We start from the raw sequence: 10,796 nt of genomic DNA, 5'->3' as shown, positions 1-10,796 counted from the left end.
TTGAGTGCATTACTACTGTGTGCTATACGGTACAGTCGAGCATGTTAGCAGGCCTAGAGGCGAAGTTCCCCTCCCCCCATGGCCGCGGCTTCTCTTTTTTGCCTGCCTGGTCAACCCGGCGCTTGATTAATTCTCCTTTCGCCTTGCCCAGTCATTCAGATTTGGAAAGTAAATAACAAGTTGACATCATTACGGCTCTACACTAGTGTGACACATTCCTTTGGTTACCGTAATTACGACAAAATGCGCGCAACAGCTTCACCCCATTTTCTTTGTGTTTCACATTAAAATGGCTGTCGTGGAAATACACTATATCTAACTAATAGTGATGCCTTGAGCTATAAGACAGCTTTGGGATTAAAGCTGTTTTCCGCCCCTTCTCCAAACTATAAGGAGCTTGGCAGTGTGCTTTGGAGGACACCAGTACTTTTATCTTCACAAAAGGCAAAGATAAACTTCAGCTTCGTATTCCTATGGGGATTGTCATCTAAGTCTTGAATATTGTCACATGAAAATGAGTGGGAGTGAAACACATTTCAACTCTTCTCGATTGTTTGTACTAAGCCACAGGCAGTTCTGGGACCGACCGTACTACACAAAATATGAGATGGCAACCATAATGACAACACCAGCTAAGACCCACAACAACACAGCCTGGCATTCACTGAATAGCCTTTTTGTGTCACACACATCTTAAAACGGAAATGCCATGTTTTATTCTTTATTTATAAACATGAAAAGACCAACACTAACAATATTTTTTTTCTGGTCTTAGGACTTCCGGCGTACTAGTTTATTGTTGTCTGCTAAAAAAAAATAACAGCCTATATTTTTCCTTAAGGTGGGTGCAAAAATGAAATAAATTGATTCGTTTGACAACTTAACTCTTAATGGCCCGTAGAATAAAAACAATGGCCACTTCATAAGGTACATTTATATAGTTCCTTACAACAGCTGTATACACAATTCTGCCCTAGCAAATGCAAGTTTATGATTGTATGAAAAGTCCAGCCAGTGCAATGCAAATCAATGCTAAAACTACCGGTTGAAAGACATTTGCTAAATAATAACTTGTAGTTCAACTTGAAAAAAATATTAAGTTGCTTCAGTGAATGGCCCATTTTAAAACGCCGTCCTTATATAAGGCGCACCGGACTATAGGGCGCACCATCAATGCATCATGTCAGATTTTTAATCCAAATCAAATCATTCTCCATTTTATCTTTTTTATTTCAACTTCAGACGCAACAAATTACTTTATAATCACAAAATAATGATCCATAGTCCTTTTGATTCATGATTCATAGTCTTCAGCGGGCCACTTATGATTGATTTCACACTTTTGATTGATGACACAATGCTTCGGGCCAGTATAAATTTTAGGAATTTGGTCCATATATAAGGCGCACCGGACTATAAGGCGCACTGTTGGCTTTTGAGAAAATCGTAAGTTTTTAGGTGCGCCTTATAGTCCGGAAAATACGGTATTTAGATATATTTCTATTTAGCACCACACAATCAAATATGTATTAATTGTGTTAGGGGAAATTCAAGGTTTTGTATGGATAATATATAAATGATGACGAAACATGGCTAATTGCAAGGCCATTTTTAGTCACGGAAATAAAATTTGATTGCACTTATAAACATTATCCACATATGAGTGTATTTATTTCATCATAATAATAGTGGACATGCTTAATATTTGAAATTAGTATTTGCATTTTAAATATTCTGCTGTGGTATGACATCTGGGAAAAATGCCAATTTCCCAAGAGTAAATGAATAATTTCCTTGACATTTACCGTTCTACCGGTTCTTCATCGTACGTCATCATCATTTTGTTTTGACACTTGCTTTATGAAACGATCAAACTTTTATTACTCAACTCGCATGCATGACTTCCCTAAATCTACACGTTTGCCGTGTATCCACGCGTGACACACCTCCCCCACCCTTGAAATATGTGCTGTGCGCCTCTATTAGGTGACTTACGGTTGGAGCACTTCCTGCCAGAGTCTGGGCTGACCTCCTAACAAAGAACAGGTTCAATGTGCCTCCCCTCCCCCACTGAGGGGAAGCTGATGAAGGTCACATGACCTCTCTAGACAGCACTGGGGAGCAATGGTGATATGTAAGGGTGGGGGAAGGGTGGCGCGAGACAGTTATGGAGCTATTAGGGCCAGGAAGGGAAGGCGTTGGTGGGGGGGTTGAAAATCCAGTGTGGGGATGACTGTTCCTCATTGCATCCATTGACGATGGATTGGGTTGCCTCTGGTTCGAGTGCAATGAGAGTGGGTCTGTTCGTGATTCAGTATTTGTGTGTGTGGACGCCATTCATCGGAGAGTGAGCAGAGAGTGAGCTTTGTGTACACAATGTACGACAGCTCCCATCCCCCCTGCTGCTCCCATCTCCAGCGGCTAGACATGGTTTCTGTGGCGCACTGTTATGTCATAGCACACACACACTCATTTTCCACACAAAGCCAAGCCGAGTGCGGGGAAAAATAGCCAGATTATTTTACAATAGCAAAGGAAAGAGAAAGGATTGCAGCAAACATGCACACCTCTTATATAACGAGCTATTTTGAAGGGAGCTCATTTCCATTGTTTTGTTCGTGGGTGAGGAACATATGGCTCGTGGGCCTTATATGGCCCAAGAGAGTGTTTGATACGTGTATGTAAATTCAAATGTACTGATCTTCGTGCACATATGCCTGTCATTTGGCACTCCAAATATCATTCTTAATAGAATTACGAGTAGTGAGTTTTGGTGTCAGGTTTGCGAATGTCGTACAGCGAACTAGCTTGCGAAGCAGCGTAATAATAAACAAAGCACAATTTCAATGAGCTGATAATGGCCTTGTTAAAACAGAACGGAAGACTTTCTACATCTTGAATTCTTGAGGGTTTTTTGCATGGTAGACACACCTATCAGAGTTCAGGTTAAGTGAAACGGAATTCAGGACCTTGAAAAAAAGACCTATCAGATATACTGTAAATTATTCACCAAATTTTGTAGACATGTGGAGTATGGGCAAGCCGGGGAATAAAAATGACAAAGGATTGAAGCCATTTGAGGAGAGCCTACGCATCCTTCCACTTGACCACAAATAATAGTGATACCAATATTTATACGTGAAATAAAAACCCCTATGACCATTATTGGAGAAAGGCAATGTATTGGTTCTGATTAAATTACAAGTGTACCTACTGCAATGTGGAGTGGGTTCCAGTGGGCGTATGTGCTGCGGCAGAGGGATTAACTGGAAGCACATGATGTTGCTACCATGTGATTTGGCATTATACTTTTCAGCTGCATGCTATTTATGTTCGCACATTTGCTGCTTGGTCAAATATATCATATTTTGTTTGAAGGGGCTGGGCTCATCTCATGCATGTGAGCAGCTGTATACCCCAGCTCATATACTGACTGCGGGGCCAATCGTGAGTACCTGTATTATTTTTGTTACCATGACGACCAGGAGCAGACTACTATTACTACTACCACAACTTTTAACTCCAGCCGTTTCTACTTATAGAGCAGAGCCGGTGATGGAAGACAAAAGGCAGCCTTTATAAAGGCAATAAAAGTATTTTCAATCACTTCATGGACAATACAATACAATATCAGTTTATACTATCCATTTTTTATTTTATTTTTTCCACAAAGTAGGCTAGTTATGTTTGAACGTTTATATAAAACCAAAGTAAATTAGTATATACATATTTATGTTTTTTTTTTGGTACAGTAAGTAAAAAAGAATCTTGGGAATTCTGTTATTAGGTTAAGTAGTATGGCCCTCGGAGGACTTGAAAAGGGCTCCCCACCCCGGCTTTTTTTCCCTCTTACTAGGAAGCCACATTCTTCCCCGCCCCTCAACCCTGCGGTAATCAAATTCCTTTGACAGCACGGGGGGGAGGGTAAGGGTGTAGAAGAAGGCGGGAAAAAGCTGACAGATGTCAGAGATTCCAGGGTCGAGGACAGAGGTCAAGGGTTGGTGACCTGGCCAAACGAGGGCCTCCCTGCCCCCCCTCTGCGCTACAATGGCAGCCGATGACTTTACAATGTTTTCTTCTTACAGTGACTTTTAAATCACTCTGTCGGAATTCCCCCTGAGGCGGCTGCTATTTTCATCCTCAGCCTTGTCTTTATTTACGTTTATCTTGGCCTTACCGCCCAAACTAAATGTTTTCATGAAACTATAGTTGATAAGAAAAGGAACACACCAAGGTGTAGGCACCGTGAGACCACTTTGGGAGTTAACTATAACTAACAAAATTATCTATCCATTCCTCGGTTTTATGCTGCTTTGCTGATTTTAGACAGTTAGGCACTGACTGCAAACGTCTTATGATGGCAACAATTTGAAACGGGATTGGAATAATTCTATTTCATATTTCAGTAAAGAATGTAGTCATTATTTGCTCAAATATAATCATGGGAAAATGTGTCTTTTCTTGTCCTGAAGCTGATAAATGTGGACAATGTGCTTTATGTCTTCTAGAGAGGATTCTTGCCTCTTTAGCACACATGCAGTAAAAAATACAGAACAGCAGCCCCATGCCGTAGCTGAAAAAAAAAAACCCACAGCGTTAGTAGGCTTAAATATCACCTTGTACCTTTTAAGCTCACTAATGAACACTGATGACAACGATTTTAATACTGTGTGATCTTCTTTTAAAACCTAAAACTGGTATTAATTCGCAGCGCATTTGTTTTGTGGGATTTATTCCTAGCCAGAACCTCTCATTCCTCTCCTCAAGGGTCCATGTTACACCGATCATCACAGAAGCGTTTCCATGGAGACCATTGTGTGAGTCATAACCTCGATATGTTCCTGCTCGGCAAAGCTTTCACCGTGTATTCAATGAATAATTGAATCGGATGATGACATCTTGATACATCAAGTCATTCTTTTGTGTCGCTGTTAATGGTGCTAAGTTCAGTTGGTTCAGTTGAAACCAGGGTGTTACATGAATCACCCAGCCCCCACACATTTTTTTTTTTTACACTGTATATAGAAGTGTTAATAGTTGGGGGAAGGGCATAAATGCTGCTTCCTTGCTTTGTCAGGACGCCATAATGCTGTGTAATGGGACTCCATTTACAGATAACAAACATATCATTGTGACACAAACATATTCACCCTGCACTGACCTTAAGGTTACGCCAATAGGGACAGACATGGAGGACATACGTATACGTATAGTTATAAAAAATGGCATTCACCTCCACAAAAATGAATCTGATGATTACTCACTGTGAGTCACTGAAGGGGAACTCACTGGCCTCTGGGTACACTGGCTTCCTCCCACATTTCAAAAACATGCTTGCTGGTTCATTCAAGACTAAATTAGAAAGGTGTTAAAATCGTTTTGGCTGCAATCCACATTCAAGGTACGTTTTCCCTCAGTGAATCATTACGCCTGTGAAAACATTATAAATGTATATATGTCAGTTGTATAATCATCTCGTCATATTTTTACATCAACATTTCCTGTACATTTGCTTATTCTATTTATTTTTAATAACGAACAGACCATGTTATTTTCTTAATGGGCCACATCAAATGATCTGGTGGGCCACATCTGGGTCGTGGGGCCTTGAGTTTGACACCCATGTTTTAAATTGGCCATAGGACTTAATGTTTTGAGCCCCGTGATTGGTTAGCAAGAGTACGCCATCTTTTGTCCCAAATCACCAGGGATCGGCTCTAACCTGTGACCCCGCAAGTGCTATAAAAATTAATGGTGGACTTTCAAAAAAATAACGCCCTAGGATAACAGTTGGTGGGAAAAAGTGCTAAGACAAGAAAGAAACGGCACCAGATCACACACATATTAAAATGTGTTCTATTTTTCATAGGCGTTGTTTGCTTCAAAATAGAAAAAAAACATTTCCATTGTTGAGGTAATATTGGATCATCCCCTGGAAAACCTGTATGCGCGTGTTTGTGTGAGAAACCATTAATGATTTTTTCCCCCTGTGGTCACAGTGCCATCTGGCGGCTAAATACTGTACTTCACATATTCAAATATCCTTACCTCGTGTGGTATATATCTTTAATTTAGATTTCCCCTCCGAGATTATTGGTCACCGACATGGTAGCCCCCAAGGACTACATGAGAAGCCCACAGCCATGTTTTAAAAACGTAGTGGTGTGGTTTCCAAGGAATGCTGTAAACAGAGATCTGTCAAAATAAAATATTGTGTCATTGTTGATAATCACCATAGTCATTGACAATTATTACTATAATCTGTGTGCTCACATTAATATTTTTTTTATCATAATAATTATAAAACTTTAGCAAATTAGACATTTCAGAAACGTTTCCGTTCTGCCTCACAGTTCTGAGGTTCCAGGTTTGAATCCCAGATGAGGTCTTCCTGCTCGGTTTGCATATGTTTTCCTTGGGTCCTCTGGTTTCTACCCATATTCCAAAAGTATGCATGTCTGCTTCACTGAAGACTCTAAATTGTCCATAGGTGTCAATGTAAGTGTGAACCACAAGGCCAACCTGCGGCCAATAATATTTCACATCATATATAATGTATGCCATAACATTTGGCTCAATAACTACTGTGGAATAGTGAACTGCCAGTAGACCATCACTATGTCAATTTAAGGCACAATATAGCTTTAACAATAAAGTGCGGATGTTTTTCTTTGTAAAAACCAGGTAATGACCACATGGTTTCACAAAGCCACATTGTTATGCTAGATGGACAAGGAGAGAAAGTCCATACTGACCTCAAATGGAGTTTGTCCATGAGGAGTGTATTTTTCCAGCCTCATGTGCAAGACAAATATCCTTGAAAAAAAAAATGAATGGACAAAAGAGCAGCTGTGCGGGCAGACAGCCTATCTAAAGCTGTGAAAAGGAGACACAATATTTGGATAATTCCAGGACACATCCTGACACTCACGGTTCACCTGAAAGGATAGCAGAGCACAGCTTCAGAAACATGAATGAGCTAAAGAGGGAGAGCAAATGGACTAAATCAGCACTTATGTGTTTATAATGGAGCTGTATTTGCAAGTCTGATGCTTGTTCAATGATGTGATTCTTTCGGTTGGAGCTGTGTTATAAATAAGAAGGAATAACTTTGAATTTCTGAGGTCAAACCCAATCTTCTACAGGAAACTGGTCCACCTCAGATTTTTTTGTAGCTGTAATTTTTTTCCCCCATGGAAACAATAGAAACACAGGAAACAATCAGTTATGCTATAAATAGTGGCCATCATGTACAGACAATGTTTTGATTTGGACATTGTGAAACTATCTTAAAGTGAGAAAGTCATGAGTTGATTCACATATCTTACATGTTAATATTTCTCATCAGAAGCCATATGATAGAAAAAATAATAATATATATATATATATATATATATATATATATATATATATATAATCCACATTATATATAATATAAAATAAATCATATATATATATATAAAATAAATCATATATAATATATATATATATATATATATATATATATATATATATATATATATATATATATATATATATATATATATATATATATCTCCTTGGTGTCCAAGGAACTTTTTCCCCTCAAAATGTCTGTGAGTCCTAAGAGGAGGTTGTCCTGTAATTATTTTATTATTCGACCTACAAGTGAATAAAAAGGGAATCCAAGCACACACAACTATGTCTTGCATGTGACTTTTCCCGACTTGGCTTGCGATGAAAGCTCCATGAGTGCAAACTTGTCAATTGCAGATGTTATCTGCGGCATTAATGGAAGAAGTGGATCTTTTTAATTTAGTGTCGACAACGGCTGATTGGCCTCGAGCGTCATTCTCACAATTACTATAACTCACAAGATTGGAAGCCAAAAGCCTCTTTAGACGTAATCATTTTGATGATATCAAGTGCGTTGGCCCACCACTGACGTAAAAGTCTTTGAAGTCGTCTGCAAGCAAGCGTTGGCCTGCTGTTTTGCTGCAAGTGCATGATGAGCGATTAGAGACATGGTTGTAGTAAAGTTGCACATGGTCAAAGACAGCCAAAGTATTATGTTATGAAGGTCACTTAAAATATGTCAAATATGTCATACAGCATCTACACAAGTGTAAAAATAAAACTAGTGAGTGGATAGATAGACTATACTACAGATAGATAGTAAATAGAGGTAACAAATTGGCTGCAAGCCATAACAGTGCTACTAGTCTAGACAAGTTAGAACAAGTGACTGAATGGTGATGCCACGCGAGTTGCGCAAAGCCCAACGCTAACTTCGTAGTATTGGGCGCTCTGGTACATCTTCAAGGATGAGTAGTTTTGCTGTATTTTTGTTATATCATGGTCAAGGTATTGTTACACTTGTAAGACGTTTAACGGTGTTTTACATAAAAGATTATCTGCACTGTTAATCAAGGTTTTACACTGGCAACTCCTGAAGCCCGGAACAAAAAAAATCACTTTACAGATTCTATGGAAAATGCTTACAGGAGTGCCATTGAAGGACATGGTTTGATTTTTGGGGGTTTTAATTGTATTTGTGTTGTGATGTTGTCTGTAATAGGGAATATCAGCCCTGCTCAGGTCAGACCATCACGACCGATGGAGGCATGGCGTGGAGAGTCTGAACCATGAGGACCGCACACAGACAATGTGTTTCCTTCAGCATGTGCTATAAACCCCCTGAGCACACATGGCTGTAATAAGGCAAGACATTAAGCCATCATGCTGCTTTTAAGGTACACACACTTCCGTGTTTAAATGGTTTTAAGAGTAGTGAGGGATCTTTCCCTCTCCAAAGTTACACTGTTTCTCTCGGACCACCTGGGAAAGCAACGAAGAATGTCTCAGGTTGGCATTTCTGGGATCCGTACAGTTGTGTTTGGAAGAACAGCGATGTTTGGAGGGGGGGAGTAAACATTTTATAATTTGTTTACTGTTGACTCAAATGCAAAACTGGATATTTTGTCGCCATTAGGGTTGATGTCATGGCAAAAACATAAAACATTTAAATTCTTATTCAGAAATGGGGGATTGAAAAAAGTCTTTTATAACCCTCCTAATAAAATAAAATAAAAAATGACTTAATTCAACTGCTCGACAAAAATAAAAACTGCTTCATAAAAGTTGTCACAAAACATTGATGTGTGAAAACAGGGACATATTTCTCTTATCCCCCACCCCTCTGATTTATTATCCACAGAATTCAGAAGGAGGGTTGCGCTGCTGTGAGAGTGGCCACAGCCTGAGGTGTAAAGTATAAAGCTACGCTCATTGCTATTCATTATTTGTTCAACTGCACATAGTTGAAAATAAAACGATACTAATAAGATGTGGTATTGTACTGTTTTAACTTTAAGTATCAGTTCACCAGGCCACCCTACTGGTTACTATGTCCAAAAACTATTTATTTAAAAAAAAAAAAACATACTTGTAGAAGTTATTTCAGAGAATTTCACATTTGTGTTGCATAGAGTTAACCATTTTGATTAGCCACGTGTCATACTGTTTATCTGGCACGAACAAGTCAATACGGGACACGGCGATTAAAGCCAACATCTCATGAAGGGGTGCATTTTACCTATAAAAGCTCATAAAAACAATATTGGAAAAACACGGTTTGCTCGGGGAAGTTCTCTTTCTACTGACAAAAGTGTCTCATAAACCTCCGAAATAAACACTCCCTCCGTCGGGCCCTAATAAATTAGCCAGTAATTTTTTTCCGAGCTTTTCTGACGTACTCTCTCCTTACCGTAGGCGATGAAACTGTGCCAGAAGTCGGGAGTCCATCTTGAGGAATTTTAATCAGGAGGATGCTTTTTAATAGTTTTCCATGCGCCATTGGAAAACACATAAAGCGACAGGAGGAGGAGGAAGAGAGGGCTTCCCTGGGATGTTGGGAAAAGTTAAAGGCCATGTGGGAAGACTGTGAGCTCTTCTTCTGGTGTGTTGCGTGTCATCAGTAGATGGCAGCAGGTCTCACGTGTTGTCCATTTTGGACTTATGAAGGCAGCGGAATGGAAAGTGGAAAAAGAATCACGTACACTGTCTTCCTGTTGTATTTTGCACGAGAGAATGTTATTGGAATAAAGTTGTCATTTTAAGGAGTGAATGTCAAAAGTCCCACACAAACCTGAACATAACTGCTCAAGAACAGCAGTCATTGTTTCTCTCCAGAGAACTAATGCTGTCATAATAAAATCCTGATTCAGTTTGACGTGATATTAGTTTTGATTTATTATGAATTTTTGATTGATATTCCAATGTTAATCTTGTTTTTCCTCCTTTCTCACTCCTCCAATTCCTCCCTCACTCATTATTTTGTTCTTACAACTACAGGACAAGTGTGCTCATCATATTTACACCAGGAATTGGGCACTTGACTGTCATAACTTCCAATTGTTGCTGTTGCCGCCTGCTTTGGCTTCTTGGGGGACAGTGTAAGACCAAGTAGCCAAGGCCGGCAGCAAGAAAATTATCATTTTTAATAATTTCTAATTCTATTTGATTGTCATTGCTGTATGCCAAACCGCGAATATGCCGGGGTTCACTGTATTGCCAAGTCTGCGCTGCGCGCTGCCAGTAATCCACCTGCCCGACGCTCCTTGCGCTTGTCAATCAATACTTGGCCCACCAATCCCCGGACAGGCTTGCCCGCGACCCCGCCCTCTTTTGCCATCCCCTCCCCTCTCCTCCCCAGTGTGTAAATTGAAGTTTCACTGTTTAGTTTCCCGGCTTGCAGCTTTGCGCGTCAGTACTGCGCGAACCGCGGAGGGATTTAAAACAAGCACAGCGAGTGGAGC

Source organism: Syngnathus leptorhynchus, chromosome 9 (assembly GCF_054491065.1).
Source record: "Syngnathus leptorhynchus isolate UIUO chromosome 9, UIUO_Slep, whole genome shotgun sequence".
NCBI lineage: Eukaryota > Metazoa > Chordata > Actinopteri > Syngnathiformes > Syngnathidae > Syngnathus > Syngnathus leptorhynchus.
The sequence above is the reverse complement of the archived record's forward strand: the minus strand, read 5'-3'. Positions refer to the sequence as shown.